The sequence below is a fragment of the Carya illinoinensis genome, chromosome 6 (assembly GCF_018687715.1).
Source record: "Carya illinoinensis cultivar Pawnee chromosome 6, C.illinoinensisPawnee_v1, whole genome shotgun sequence".
NCBI lineage: Eukaryota > Viridiplantae > Streptophyta > Magnoliopsida > Fagales > Juglandaceae > Carya > Carya illinoinensis.
This window is the reverse complement of record NC_056757.1, coordinates 18,057,012-18,072,830: the sequence shown is the minus strand read 5'-3', so window position 1 is coordinate 18,072,830 and position 15,819 is coordinate 18,057,012.

Below are 15,819 nucleotides of genomic sequence, written 5' to 3'. Positions count from 1 at the left end.
TGAGTGTACATCGTTGCCAGTGTACCAGAAGATGATTTCCAAGTAAGCTCATATACTACTACATTTGCTTTTCATAAATGGTAATTAACACTGCAATCATAGTCCTTCAGGAGTTCCAACCATCTACACTATCTCATATTTAGTTCCTTCTATGTGAAAAAATACTTTATACTCTTATGGTCAGTATAAATCTCACACCTCTCACCATAAAGATAATGTCTCCATATTTTCAAAGCAAACACCACTGCCGCAAGTTCCAGATCGTGGTTTGGGTAACTATGCTCATAACTTTCCCGTTTTGCATTAAAACACAGCCTAAACCCTTCAGTGAGGCATCACTCTATATAACAAATCCTCCATCTCCATAGGGGACTCTAAGAACTGGTGCTATCACTAGTCTTTTCTTCAATTCTTGAAAAATCTTCTCACATTCATTCATCCTTAAAATTTTTTTATTCTTCTTTGTTGACTTTTTCATCGGAGATGCAATACTGGAAAACCTTTCTACAAATCTCCTATAGTAACTGGCAAGGCCTAAGAAACTTTGTACATCATTAACATTGCTAGGTTTGGCCCATTTCACCATTGCCTCCACCTTTGTTGGGCCCACTGAAATTTCTTTTGCTGACACAATGATGTGAACCCGCGGAATTAAAATCCCTTGAACCCACAATCAATTTGAAAACTCACCCAAGAAAGCCAAAATCAAGTCAATTGGATGGAAGAATCTAGACCCAATTAGAAATCGTTTCAATAACCTAGATTATATTAAAATCTAGACCCGTTGAGAAACCCATCTCAAGAACCCAGATTACAAAGGAGGAGGGCCACAAAGGTTGTGATTTACCTTAAATAAATTCAAACGTTCAATCAAAAACAAGAGGAGATAAACTCAACTCACAATGAATAAAATTCATCAATTTCATAAACTTTCATATATTGTTTAAAATGAGGCAACAAAGACTATTTAAACTAAAACCTCACAAAACAAATAAAGCCCCATCTTCCAAAAAAGTCCCTGAATGAATAGTACCTGCAGCTACAGTGTCGCGCTACAGTAACCCTTGAAACCCTAGTTCAACAAAATAATTACTTTCCCAACATGCCCTTAAGTCCTTCTCATTATAAACCCAATTATTCTAAACTAATAAAATAAGTCCTTTAAATGAATTAACTAAATTGAATGCCTTCAAATCATGTTGCTCTATCTCTCTTCCATAGCTTGTATCAAATTGATCAAAACCGGTTCTCCGTCCTTCAAGCTCATCTTGAGTGTTGGGCTCTTGCTAGCTTCATCCCAAGTGGATTGTATCAATCCTTGCATTGCTTTCTTGATCTTCTTGACTCTTGATCTTGTAATTGATCCTTAAAACTTGATCCGCCTTGAGTCCCATCACACAACATGTCCTAAAAAGGTGATCTCTTGCAACCAAAACTCACACTTCTTGAATTTCGCATACAAATTCTTTTCGCTCAGTGTCCTAAGGGCAATCCTCAAGTGGTCCTCATGTTCTTTATGGTTTTGAGAGTAAATAAGACTATCATCAATAAAACCTATCACAAATTGATCCAGATCATCCTTAAAAACTCTATTCATAAGGTCCATAAAAGCAATAGAAGCATTGGTTAAATCGAATGGCATAACAAGAACTCGTAATGCCCATACTTGTTCAGAAAGTTGTTTTCTGAATATCTGTGATGTGAACCCCAATTGACTCGCTTTGAGACCCAACAATAATATTGGAAAAACAAACCCAAGAAAGCCAAACTCAAGTCAATGGATGGAGAATCTAGACCCGTTGAGAACTCATTTCAAGGACCTAGATTATATTAAAAAGACTCATTGAAGAACCCATCTTAAGAACTGGATTACAAGGAGGAACGCCACGAAGGTTGTGATTTACCTTTGATAAGTTCAAAAGTTCAATTAAGAACAAGTGGAGTAAACTCAACTCACAAATAAAATTCAATAATGTCTAAACTTTCATAATGTTCTTTAAAATGAGGCAATAAGATGTATTTAAACTAAACCATCACAAAACCCTAGGCTAAAATAAAACCAAGCCTTTACAAAAATACCCCTGACTGAACAGTGCGGCGCTACAATTGCGTGAACAGTGCCGCACTATAGTAACTCCTTGAAACCCTATTTCAACAAAAAATAATAATTTTTCCAACATGCCCTTAAGTCCTTCTCATAATAAATCTAATTATTTTAAAATAATAAAATAAGCTCTTTTAATGAAATAAATAAGTCCAAGGCCTCAATAACAACATGCCCAAGTCATGTTTTTCATAGCTTGTTGTATCTTATGAATGAAATTGGATTTTCTTCCTTTAAGCCCATCTTGAATGTTGGGCTATTGCTAGACACTTCCGAAGTAGATTTCACCCATCCTTGCATAGCTTCCTTGATTTTCCTACCTCTCGATCTTGTGATTGCCCAATCTAGAACTTGCAAAGGATCTCTAAGACTTGGTTCACCTTGGGGCTTATTCCCCCTCCCCTCAAAAGGATTCGACCTTGAATCTCCACCTGCATCAAAGGGAAAAGATCAGTAACATTAAAAATAGCAAACACATGATACTTACCTGGAAGATCAACCAGATATGAAAAAATATCATTAATTTTTTCAAGAATTTGAAAAGGTCTATCCAAGCTACTCCTGTCATCAACAAGTAAAGGCATCAAAGTTAAAGGAGTAAGTGGATTAAAACCATAAACAACTTTAAAAGGAGAATATGAAATAATAGTATGGAAAGAGTCCTATTATATGCAAACTCTATAAATGGCAAATAATACTCCCACAAACGCTCATGAAACACATCTAAATTCTTCCTTACACCAAAATGATCATTCCAATTATATGCAACCTCAATGAATAGCAAACCATACTCCTAAAAATGTTCGTGCAATACGCCAATCTTCGTTATACCAAAGTGACCACTCCAACTATATGCAAACTCAATGAATGGGAAACAATAGGCTTACACCAACACGTCTAAAGTCCTCTTTACACCAAAATGTCTCAACAAACTACATCCATGCACAAGCAGCTCATGCATAAGACTAGTAGGCTTACAAATTTTATTCTCTCTAAACAAATACCAATCTAGTCTATAACACTTACCAAGCAATGCCTTCTCATGTACTCCATACACACTGGCAAAGTCATCATCATTAGCATGCAATTCCTTATCATATTCAAATCTCAATAACTTTGCATCTAAAATAAAGATAAGGTCATACTTTCTTGCTAATGCATTAATTAGAAAATTTTCCTCACCCTGTGTGTATTTGATTATATGAGGAAAAGTCTCAATACAATCCTCTCTCTTAACATGCATTCTAGTCAACAACTTACCTTGTCCCTTCAAGTGTATCAAGGACTTATGTTTGGTATGTAGGATAAATTCTTTTGGCCATAAGTAATGTTGCCAATTCTCCAATGCTGTCACAAAATGAATTTAATGCTTTATTCCTCTAATAAGTGACAATTCATAAAGAACATCACTAGGCAACAAGGCCTCATATCCCTGCAACAAAAAGATAACAACACTAGACAAAGATTCATTAAGTTCGTTAGTATTAAAATTCACCTTAGCATAAAAACTCACTTCTCTCTTTGTTTTTCTCTCACTTTCTTCACCCTCCTCTTTCTTTTCACTCTCTTTTTTTCTTGAGGTTTCAACCTCACCCTCATTTCTTTCAATCTCTTTTTCCTTTCCATTCTCTTTTCTTTCACTCTCGTTTTTAGCATCTTTTTTTGAGCTCTCAGCCTCACAATTGTTTTTCAACTCATTCTCTATTTTTCTTGAGGTTTCATAATTTTTTTCCTCCTCAATTTTACTCCCACTCTTTGTTTTTCGTTCAACCTCACTTTTACTCTCTCTTTTTTATTTTTTTATTTATCAATCTCACTTTTACTCTTTCTTTTTTGATCAACCTCACTTTCACTCTTTCTTTTTTGATCAACCTTACTTTTCAACTTGAGTTGGTCCTCATGGACCTGTGTTGGAGTTAAAGGAGCAAGTTTGATCGTTTTTCCATCCTTTTCAAAATGTACATGTTCCTAAACCCATCATGGATTTCTCTCCTATCACACTGCCATGGCCACCCCAACAAAATATGGCTAGCATGCATAGGCACTACATCACAAAGTACCTCATCCTTGTACCTCCCAATTGAAAAAGAAACTAACACTTGCTTATTTACCCTAACCTCCCCACAATCTTTCAACCACTGCAACTTGTATGGTCTAGGGTGTTTCAAGGTAGGTAAATTCAGTTTCTCAACTAAAGTAGTGCTAGCGACATTAGTACAACTCCCTCCATCAATAATCATACTACATACCTTCTTGTTGATGTGGCATCTAGTATGAAAAATGTTCTCTCTTTGTTGTTCTGTATCATCCATCTTACTTTGTGTATTGAGGGCACGCCTTACAACAAGAGACTCACCATACTCCTTATTCTTATACTCATGTTCAATACTAGGCTCATGTCTCTGATCTCTCCACTTCGTAAATTTCTAATCAATGTACCTCATTGATTCATCTTATCCCTCACTTCCCTCAAAGTCAAATTCAACCGTTCAAACATTTGTTGGATGGACTGCAACACAAAGAATGAGTTATCTAGCATCCCCTTTGGTGATGAGTCATTTTTATTAGACATTATATGCTCTACACAAAAAAGAATGTTAGTGAAAAAAAGACCTTACATGCTCCCTTACATGGTTACACTCGAATAATGGCATTCCACTCGTGTTTCACTCTTAATTGGCTTTTTTCCGATAATGATCTCACACTCTCTTGCCTTTTACCTCAAGAGTTTTCTCACTCAAGTTCTTGAAGAAAAAATTAAACTAAATTAAGACAATACAATCTTGTTTTATTCTAACTAGTAATTAGGTCCATGAAAACAAGAACAAGAGAAACACAGAAGGAATAAAATGACACGAGAATCAAGAAATTATACGAGGAAAAGAGTAATTACAAAACAAGATATCAACTATAATGATATATTCAGCCCCATTTGATGATAAGGCTCAATCAAATTTTTTTTTTTAATTTTTTTCAAATTTTTCTTTTTCTTTTCTTTTCTTTTCTTTTCCTTTCTTTTCTTTTCTTTTCTTTTCTCACCAATTCAATCACAAATAGAAATATTCAATTGTGACAATCAAACAATTGAATTCAAACACATAAAATTTGACAATGAAATAGAAAGGAATCAATAAAACCCTAGATGGTGCAAATTTTGGCAGCCCTCAAATAAGGAATTTAGCCACCCTATGATGATGAACACGAAACCCAAATGATAGAGTAATTTGGCAGCCCTAGGAAAAACAAATTTCTACTCTCTAATTTTTTTTCTAACCCTAGAACAATGAAGCCCTATAATTAAATTTAAAGATGCAAGAATTTAAAGATAGAATCAGACCTGATTGGAAACCGAGCTTTGAATACCAAATGATGTGAACCCCAATCGACTCGTTTTGATAACCAACAACAATATTGGAAAAACAAACATAAGAAAGCCAAACTCAAGTCAATGGATGGAGAATCTAGACCCGTTGAGAACTCGTTTCAAGAACCTAGATTATATTAAAATCTAAACCCATTGAAGAACCTGTCTCAAGAACCTGGATTACAAGGAGGAACGCCACAAAGGTTGCGATTTACCTTTGATAAGTTCAAAAGTTCAATTAAGAACAAGTGGAGTAAACTCAACTCACCAATAAAATTCAATGATGTCTAAACTTTCATAATGTTCTTTAAAATGAGGCAACAAGATGTATTTAAACTAAACCCTCACAAAATCCTAGGCTAAACTAAAATCTGGCCTTTACAAAAATACTCCTGAGTGAACAGTGCGGTGCTACAGTAACTCCTTGAAACCCTAGTTCAACAAAAAATAATAATTTTTCCAACATGCCCTTAAGTCCTTCTAATAATAAACTCAATTATTTTAAACTAATAAAATAAGCTCTTTTAATGAAATAAATAAGTCCAAGGCCTCAATAACCACAGGCCCAAGTCATGTTTTTCGTAGCCTATTGGATCACATGAATGAAACTGGATTTTATTCCTTTAAACCCATCTTGAATGTTGGGCTCTTGCTAGACACGTCCGAAGTAGATTTCACCCATCCTTGCATAGCTTCCTTGATTTTCCTAACTGTCGATCTTGTGATTGCCTCATTTGGAACTTGCAAAGGATCTCTAAGACTTGGTTTACCTTGGGGGCCATCAATCTGTCTCCTTAACCTTTAGTTGATGATACCTAATCTCAAATATGTCTTTGGAATAACTTGTGCCTACTATAGCTGATCAAATAGGTTATCAATCTGTGGAAGATGGTACTTGTTCTTAATGGTTACTTTGTTTAGTTCCTAGAAGTTGATACATAACTGTATGGACCCATCTTTTTTCTTTACAAAAAGTAACAGCACACCCCATGGGGACACAATAGGGCATATAAAACCTTTCTCCAATAATTCTTGTAACTGATTCTTGAGCTCCTTTAAATCAATTGGTGCCATGCAGTAGGGTGCCTTGGATATGGGTGCAATTCCCAGGGCGAGGTCTATTGTGAACTCCACTTCTCTATCTAGAGGCAAACCTGGAAGGCCTTCTAGAAATACGCCTTTGAACTCTTTGACTACTTCTATATCCTCTACCCTGAGTTCATCTGGTGGTGGTGAAACCAAACTCAATAAAAATCTTGTGCAACCCTGTCTCAACAATTGGGTGGCTTGCATTGTCGAGATACCACATGCAGGGGAAACCTCTTGTTAAGGGTGTAACGGGTCCAGTTTGGTCCCATTTTGGAAAAAAACTAGGATGGAATTGGTAACATCAATTTTACATTTTTTAAAACTGATTACGCACATGTTACCCTTTAAACCGGTACTTTCGTTTTTATTGATTTCGGTTCGGTTCAATCTAGTATTCTGATTTTAATATATTAAGCATATTAGTATTATTGATGTATTTATTAAAAGAAATATGTTAAGAATTTATTATGGAATAAAATGTATTTAATATATATATTTTATATTTAAAACATATGATCAAATAAATATATTTAATATTAAAATGTTATGTTATAAATTATAATATATTATTTTATACATAACTATATATAAAAAAATAATATATATATAATATTAAAAATAAATGAAATATATATAATATGTGAATCGGACCAGTCCGTTGTTGGAAAACGTAAAACCGATTCCAAACCGAACCGGTCGAAAGCGGGACCTAATCATTCAATCTTTTCCAATCCGGGCCGATTTTCTGGTTTTTCAGTTTATTTTTACACCGCTACCTTTTGTGATACCTAAAAATTGAACTCATCCCCCATCCGTGGATTTGAAAAGACAACTCTTTTATTAAAACAATCTACTAATGCATGATTATGGGATAACCAATCCATTCCTAGAATTACTTCAAATCTGGACATATTATTGAATATGATTAAGTCCATCGGAAGAGTCCTCTCGTGAATCTGGACATCCCACTATCACAAAATCGCAAATGATATGTGTAACGCCCGTCCTTATGGTGGGTCATCATGAAAATGATTTTGATAAAAATAGACAGGAATTACGGTTCCTTTTGAATTTTTTTTTCCTTTCATGCCAGGATACAAAAGCTCTATATTTATAAATAAAACATGTTTTCTTAATTAAAAAGCTAAAGCGGAAAACATTATATTTTAAAGTCTCTCATATAAAATATCGTGCCTAGGCTTTCATGCTCTTCCCCTTGGACTATGCCTGTCTTGACCCATCATGCTCATCTTGTCCCTAGGAGGGCACACATTAAAACTAAAATGAGTTGATGACTAGTAAGCATTACTTTATACAGTTAAAATATAACAACATAGATTTTTAATCATGCACTCATCACTCCATACATATCATACATAGACATTCGATTCATTTTAAAACGTTGCGAGGTGGGGTTTTTTTAAAAAAATATTTTCTTCTCGTAAAACAATTCCCCACGCCTCGCTGCCTTCATTTCTTAAAGATTCTTTTCATGCATACATCTTGTCATACATACATGCATTCTTTTTTAACATGCATACATTCTTTCTTATTGCTTTCATTGGCTGTTGCACATTGTTGCGCTCAGTGTGCTGGGGTTAGTGGTCTTTTGGACCTGATTTCGCCCATGGCCATGAGTTGGAAATCCATTCCATCAAGGTGCAGCACTGGGTGCACTACCAGTACTACTTACCCGGCATTGCAATCTGCCCAATCTAGTCATTCAGCACCTTTTCCATTCCATTCATGTAGCCGTTACATATTTTCATACATTAAGCATTCAGTCAATTCATTTATTTCAGTCCTTTCATTCCGTTACAATCCTTTACGGTTCTTTACATTCCTTTCATCCAGTTCTTAAAGTTCTTTACAATTCTTATAGTCCTTTCAATTCTTTACAGTTCTTACAGTTCTCCAGTCCTTTCATTTATAAAAGTCATTTTAAAAGCATGGTATCAAGTAAAACATCAGTTTGTGCATCATTTAAAGCATCAGTTCATTTCATGTCATGAACATACATACAATACATACCACGTATAACATCCATCCACATGCATACACTTACGTACTTTGGGTGTGTGCAAAGGGGCTACCAAGGAGAGCCATTACGTACTTATACTTGAAAACTTATACTTCGTTCTTTCTTGAAGCAGTGTCTCGTGTCAATTCATAAGAAAAAGCATTTCATTTTCATTTTTATTTATTTAGGAAAACTCTAGAATAGTATGAATGCAATACTTACATGGACTTCATGCCATACTCATTCCATGCAGTCCATTCATGTGCGTGTCAAATGGCAACCTACATGCATACACATAACCTTACGTCATTCTCTATCTATTGCATAAGCAACTATACTAGAAATAGAACTATGCTTCACTTGGAAAACTCTCTATCCATCTCTAGGCTCTTACATGTCGTTTACTATGCTAAAACCTTCAGGGTCTTATTCTTTAAAGTGAACCTTCATGATTCGCTTAGGGTTAAGACACTAAGACCTTCGTCTTATTCTTCTACCAACCACATGTCGAGGCATGACTCAGACTGACTAAGTCATGCATCCCAATCCTAGACAACTTACCCATTACTATCTTCATGTATCCTAGCCCATACTCAATCCTCATTCCCATCCATACACGCCACACGGCTTAAAGCCAACTCTGAGGCTAAAACACCGTGTAACTATGTTTAGAACAAATTACCCATTACATATGGTAAACCTATTCGGCACACATGTCTCGCTAGAGGCACATGTATCTTATCCCTTTTTCACCTAAGATCAACTTATAACTCCATGAACACACTGCTTGTATAAACAAGCTCCATACTCCGATACCAACTTGCTTAGACTCAGTTGATAGGACTCTTCCTACTTCCCGACCTTGTACAAGTTCATCTTGACATTTAACAAAAGGACTGCATCCACAAATGCACCTCTGTGACATCACGTAGCTTGAGACTAATCCCGAGTTATGGCACAACGCTCGTCATGCTTCCGCTGCACTACTCTTACACTTTTCTACCACTTCACACATACTCTTAGCCATAAGTCAACCACAAGGTGACACCCATCACCTCAGACTACAGGCCACATTATAGCTATTTCGAGACATTGTTACACAGTTTTTTATGCTACACAACACATTCTACGCTTCTCAACTATGCAACCATCCTTTTACTCGTGACACGCCTTACGGTGCATCTCTATACAACATAGAGCACACACCATGTGTACTCTCTTCACTCTACACCACACGTCACTATGGTGCATGTCACACGGTGCATCGCTACATAATACAAAGCACACACCACATGTACTCTCTTCCACCCACACTATGCCACACATCACTACGACGCACGCCACATGGTGTGTCGCTGCACTACTGGAGTATACTCCCTTCACACACCACGCCGCATCACAACTACGGCGTACACTTCACGCCCATAATCATAGCACAATCCACAATACTACACAATTATGCCCAACACTTCACTACACAGCCACACTTCACAACGAACTCCACAATACTAACAACACAATCCATGTTGCGCCTAAACTTTGACTCAAATTAATGAACCAAAAATTTAGTGCAGTTTTACCTGCAAGTATACAGGTGTTGTAGTATCTTACAGGATCGAATCCACAGGGATTGACTTTTGTGATAAAGAAAATAAATTCAAACAATGAAAAGAAGTTACTAAAAGAAACGTGCAATCAAATAAAGATTGATAAAATAACTGAATCAAACTAAAATGATAAAATGAATTGATATGGAGAAAGACTAAGGTTTCGAGGATCCGTTTAATAATTTATGATATTGTTTCTGATCGATTTACTTCAATTAAACTAGAATAATGATTCCGTTTAATTGGAAGATTTAGTATTTAAAATCAAGAAAAATAGTCGCTTATGATTGAGCGTGAATGATTAATAATTAAAACATTTACAAATCTATTTGAATACCACAGGGATTCCTCAAGCATTCACTGTATTCAGAAATCACAATGAATCAAGATGAGTATATAGATAATCAAAATATTCAATAATAAAATCTTTCAATCGATCAAGCTCGCAGAATAAATTTTACGTAGATCCGAAAATAATATTTAAATCATTAAACTTCTCCTCTAACCTTAATATGAAAATTTAGCCAAACATATTCATTACAAGTGCTATAGAAATCACATAAATATTCTTCATTAGAAAACTAAAATAAAACATAAGAAATACTAAGAAATAACTATAGGCAATAACATCTAGAAAGCCGAAAACCAACTTTCCTAAACGTTTTACATAAAAAAAAAAAAAAAAAAAAAAAAAAAAAGAACAAAAACAAAATGAGGTAACAATTTCCATCTGGACCAAACTGCTTCAGCAAAATATTTCTAGACTTTTCTTCATTCTCAGCACCGACTCTCCTCTCTACTTCCCTCATTCCTTTCCACATACACTAATCCCAGCCAAGTAAATTCCTCTAGCCGATTCCCTTCAACCCCAGAAAATTCCAACCGACCTCTCTTAATTCTTTCTCTCACCAACTTCTCTCAATTCCAGCTGACCGACCACACCTCAACTCTCCTACTCAACTCTAACGTCCCTGGCTCTCCACGTAACACCTCTATGTCCTTCTTTGGAAAATTAATCCCAGCTGACACTCACTATAGACTTCCACGTCTCACTCTCCCTCTCTCCAACCGACCTCACACAGCACCAACCAATTATGATCTCCACTCTCAACCTTTAACTCCAGCAAATCATGCACCGACTCTACTATCTCTTCTCTTTCTCTCTACTCATGACCAACACACCTCAACTCCCCTCTATCCCCCATGTAACCTGCCCCTCAACTCCTACACCCACCGATTGCCCCTCCTTTCATTTACGTCCAGCAATATATATATAGCTGCTTCAAGTCAGTCCAAACTCCCTCCTCCAATCACAATTCATTCCACTTCAATCACCACCCATTTTCACTTTCACTCCCCTTCAATCACGGCACCTCTCTTTCTTTACACACCAACCAACTAATATTCAACTCATGCACCGATTTCTCTCTTCAATTCAATCAAACACCTATTTTCTCTCATCACTCCTACACATCTCCCTTGGTTGAAAAATTAAGCACGGCACTTCTCTACTCACCCACTCTCCTATCTCTTCTCTCCGTCCACTTTAGCTGCACCAATCTTCTTTCTTTTTTATTTTTTTTCAGCCCACATACCTTCACATTTCAACTCCCTTTTTAGACTTTGACTTTGCATATATTTATCCACCGCAAAACATGTTTTTCATCGCATGTGTTTATAAACAATCAAGATAAGAAAGTCACCACCGAAGAATCATCTTCAGTATCTTTTTTCAGCTGCCAAGTACACTTCCTTCCTTCTCTTCTCAATTAATATGCACTTTTAATCGAAAGTTCCAACCGAATTCCATTTGAATTTTATTTAAGCTGAAAATAAAAAGAAGAAAAATAACACTCAGAAATAAATTAAAAGAAAAATAGATTATAAAAATAGACTATATATGTGAGAAAATATTGTCCCATTAAATCATAGTTATAAAATTAAGCATAAACATGATATCATTCAATTAAAAATCATAACTCGTATTTATGCTTATTAACCATTTTTTTTATCTAAAACCAATAATAGTGTCACGAAGAATTTAAAATACATTGGTTTTAAATAGCTAAACTGTAACAGCCCGCTAGAAATTAGTTGTGGAATTTCTATTGACTTTAGGAACCTCGTGAAGACTCTATAAGCTTTCACGAATCCACTAATCGCATAGGTTTTAGCCTGTCAACATAGTTAGTGTTATCATTCACTATGGTGCCAGAAATGCGATTTTAATTATTTGAGATAGTTAGAAGTGTCAGAATACATTATAGTCTACACCACTAGGCTTAATTGAATATTTAGGATTTTTCAGTACTAAGTTTATTACGTTTATTTTTGGAGTGAATAGTAACCTCGGTAAACAACTAAGCGTAGTGTTTTCAAAATCACAGTGTGAAATGTCCAAATTAGGTTAGTGAAATTTTATTTGGACACTTGGCAAGATCTTAACCACACATAATGAATAGTATTAGATACTTGGCACAAAGAGAAACCATTAGATGGAATTGTGAAGGAAATCAAGGTGTGAGATCATGATACCTAAGCAAAATACACATTTGGAAAATATCTTAAGAATAGAGATTTAAAATACACATGGAAAGATTTTAGCCACCTTACTCTTCCAAGTCTACTCCACATTTGGAAAATATCTTAAACTGATTTTTGTAGATATTATTGGATAGAATATTTTGAGATAATCTTTTATAGATATTTTGGGTAGGAGAAAACTACACTCAACTCTCAACTCCAGCCTTATCATCTTCCTTATCTCGTCCATAAGCATCTCCAGCCATCACCCACGAACTTATCTTCATTTACACGTTCCTTTAAAAGAATATCAAACACTTTCTCTCGGATAGCTTTTAGGAGTTCTTTTGCACGCCCATTTCGAAGCTTTTGTAAGTGTTTTATCATAAAGTCTCCTTCATATAAGTTGTTCCTTTTGAGTATAGTTTACATGGATATCTTATTTGTCCCATTTGAAGATAATTTGGTCAGTCCAATATTATGTAAACTATAGAAAGGTCATTCTGGGAGATAAACTGGAGAATATGTTATAGTTTGGAGTTTTTGACCAAGCTAATGGATAGATATTGGTCCGAAATTTTTATGGAGTATTGTTAACATGTATATATGACTATTGGTTGAGGATTTTTGCATGATTAAATGTTTTGATGAAATATTTTCTTAGATTTAGAAACTTAGAAACTGGAAGAGGAAAAACAGTTTCTGTTTTGAGAAAGTTTAACTCTTTGGTGGTCTAAACCTATTCCAATGACTTTGATAATTTTATTGGAGGATCCTAAGTATCTTATATACATGTTATATTATTATTTTGAATATATTTGATGTTAGTTTCAAAAATATGAAATTTTATGTAAAGAGATATTCAAATAAGCCAAAGTGTGGATGTTCTTAGCTAAATTTATGTTTTGGTTAATTTTTAACCATGTGATCTTGAATTAAAAGCTTATATATGTTTTAGGACATCTTTTTAAACCATGTGATGGTTTGGTTTGAAAATCACATATTTATAAGTCATAGATCAAAAGGTTGATCAAAACAAGTTGGAAACAAAAATTAATAGAAATAGCATATGAGAATTTCGGCCCTATGGAGTTTTAATAGTTGTGATTAGTTTTAAATTTTTCTAAATTGATATATGAATTGAGGACAAAATTTACATGAGGCATGTAAATTTTGGTGACTTTTGGAGTTAGTATGCAAAATCCTTAAGTTATGGGTAAAACGGTCATTTTCCTACATGCAAAGAGTAAAATAGAAATTTTACTCTTTAAGTTAGTATTTTCCATATTTCAATTTATTAGTGATTTAGTGCTAACTTTTAGAATCACTAATTACAGTTCCTCGTGATCGCGCTTAAGGTTTTATAAGAAACGCGGAGATCGAGGTAAGTTAGCTTTTAACTTACTAGCAGTCTATTGTGTATGTGTGCTAAGTAAAGGAACTACAGTGTATGTATGTATGTTATCATATATGTCATGCCATGCCAAGTTATCATGTAATTGTCTATTATACAGAATTTATTCTGTCATCAATTTTTATCTGTTACATAATATATTATGTTATGTATTGTTGTACATTACAAGTACGTCATGCTAAGTATGTCATCTATTACATGTATGTCAAGTCATATAATATTCATTGTTGCAAGTATGTCATGTTAAATATGTTGTCTATTATATATTATGCCATGTTACGAAATGTTTCTATCTCAAGTTGGTTATGTATTTCAAATTATGTTCAAGTCACGTTATTTTACGTCAGGGCTTCAGTCCTTTCGTATTCCAGTCACGTTTCATCTTGATTACTTATGTATGGGGTCACAGCAATTGTGACGCATACACTACGTGTAACGCCCGTCCTTGTCGTGGGTCCTTTTTCATATCGATTTTGATAAAAATCGACGGGAATTACGATTCCTTTTCAATTTCTTTTCCATACATACCAGGATACAAAAGACTCCATGTCATAAATAAAATCTCATTTTTATTTAATTAAAGCTTTCAGCAGAAAACATTACATTTCATAATTAAAGCTTTTAATATGAAACATCTTGCCTAGGCCTTAGTGCTCTTCCCCTTGGGCTGTGCCTGTCCGGACTTGTCATGCTCATCTGGTGCCTGGGAGGGCACATATAAAAACTAAAATGAGTCGATGACTCGTAAGCATTACTTCATACAGTCAAAATATAATAACATAGTTTTTCAGTCATGCAGTTATCATTCCATACATACATATCTTACGTAGCATGCATACGTCTTTCTTTTCGTTTGAAAACGTTTCGAGGTGGGGTTTCTATTTAAAACATGATTTCTTCTTTAAAACAGTTCCTCACTCATCGCTGCCTTCGTTACTTAAAGAATCTTTTCATGCATTTATATTTCTACGTTCATTCATGCATACATACGTTCATTAAATCATCTTTTCTTACTTACGTACATTCATGCATTCAGTCCATTCATTCATACATACATACATGCATCCATTCTTAACATGCATTCGTTCATTCTTATCACTTTCATGTGGCCGTTGCACACTATTACGCCCCGTGCGCTGGGGTTAGCGGTCTTTTGGACCTGATTCCGCCCGTGGCCGCGGGTTGGGAATCCATTCAGTCAGGGTGCAGCACTGGGTGCACTACCAGTTCTACTTACCCGGCATTGCAATCTGCCCATTTCTTTGATATCATTTCTAGTCCAGTCCATGTGGCCATTACGTATTTTCATACATCATACATTCAATCCGTTCATTTCTTTACAGTCCTTTCCTTTTCATTCGTATCGTTTGAAGCATAATTTTCTTTATTTTTCCTAAAAGTTGCTTTAAGAGAAGTTTCTTTAAGAGGAAACTGATTTTCTTTCTTTTCCATTAAAATTATTTTAAAAAGAGTTATTTTATTTTAGAAAAGATAGTTTCCTTTCTTTATCAAACCTTACAATCCTTAACAGTTCTAACATCCTTTAAAGCTTCTTTTCGTTTCCTTTCATAAATATACATACAATACGTACTACGTATAGCATCCATTCACATGCATACACGTACATAATTTGGGCGCATAAAAAGGGGCTGCCAAGGAAGGCCGCTACGTATTTATACTTGAAAACTTACATTTTAT